Source organism: Elephantulus edwardii, unplaced genomic scaffold (assembly GCF_000299155.1).
Source record: "Elephantulus edwardii isolate Elephantulus edwardi_28Jun2011 unplaced genomic scaffold, EleEdw1.0 scaffold00308, whole genome shotgun sequence".
Lineage (NCBI taxonomy): Eukaryota > Metazoa > Chordata > Mammalia > Macroscelidea > Macroscelididae > Elephantulus > Elephantulus edwardii.
Genome location: NW_006400058.1, coordinates 2,656,861 through 2,658,339, shown reverse-complemented (window position 1 = coordinate 2,658,339; position 1,479 = coordinate 2,656,861).

Below are 1,479 nucleotides of genomic sequence, written 5' to 3'. Positions count from 1 at the left end.
TGACTGGAATGCCGCAAGCCAAAGGGCTCGCCGGTTTTCCCGGTGTGCCTTTGAAAGATGCCTCTTCGTTGTTCATTGATAATAATGGGTGACTTGAATCCCGCAGGCCCGAGGCCCTGCCGGTTGTCCCTGTGAGCTTTTGAAAGATGCCTCTTCATAGTGCGTTTATAATAATGGGTAACTCAAATGATGCAGGCCGGAGGTCCAGCCGTATTTCCGGTGAGCCTCTGAAAGGTGCCTCTTCGTTGTGCATTGATAATAATGCGTGACTGGAATGCTGCAGGCCCGAGGGCCTGCCGGGTTTCCCAGTGGGTATTTGAAAGTTTCCTCTTCATTGTGCATTGATAATAATGGGTGACTGGAATGCCGCAGGACCGAGGGCCCGCCGGTTTTCCTTGTGTGCCTGTGTAAGATTCCTCTTCGTTTGGCATTGATAATAGTGGGTGACTGGAATGCCGCAGGCCCGAGGGCCCGCTGGTTTTCCCTGTGTGCCTGTGAAAGTTGCCTCTTCGTTGTGCATTGATAATAATGGGTGACTGGAATGCCACAGGCCCGGAGGCCCACCGGTTTTCCCTGTGTATCTTTGGAAGGTGGCTCTTCATTGTGCACTGATAATAATGGGTGACTGAATTGCTGCAGGCCGGAGGGCCCACCGGTTTTCCCGGAGTGCCTTTGAAAGTTTGTCTCTTCGTTGTGGAATGATAATAGTGGGTGACTGGAATGCCGCCGGCCCGAGGGCCCACCGGTATTCCTGGTTTTTTTGAAAGATGCCTCTTCGTTGTGCATTGATAATTATGGGTGACTGGAATGCCGCAAGCCCGAGGGCTCGCCGGTTTTCCCGGAGAGCCTTTGAAAGTTTCCCCTTCGTTATGCACGGAAAATAATGGGTGACTGGAATGCCGCTGCCCCAACGGCCCGCTGGTTTCCGCTGTGAGCCTTTGAAAGATGCCTCTTCATTGTGCATTGATAATAATGGGTGAATGGAATGCCGCAGGCCCAAGGGCCCTCCGTATATCCCTGTGAGCCTTTGAAAGGTACCTTTTTGTTCTGCGTTGGTAAAAATGGGTGAATGGAATGCCGCAGTACCGAAGGCCCGCCAGTTTTCCCGGAGAGCCTTTGAAAGGTGCCCCTTTGTTGTGCATTGAAAATAATGGGTGACTGGAATACCGCTGGCCCGAGGGCCCGCTGGTTTTCGCTGTGAGCCTTTGAAAGATGCCTCTTCCTTCTGCAGTGATAATAATGGACAAATGGAATGCCGCAGATCCGAGGGCCCGCTGGAATTCCCGGTAGACGTTTGAAAGATTCCTCTTCATTGTGCATTGATAATAATGGGTGACTGGAATGCGGCAGGCCCGTGGGCCCCCCGGTTTTCCGTGTGTGCCTGTGTAAGATGCATCTTCGTTTGGCATTGATAATAATGGGTGACTGGAATGCCGAAGGCCCAAGGGCCCGCTGGTTTTCCCTGTGTGCCTGTGAAAG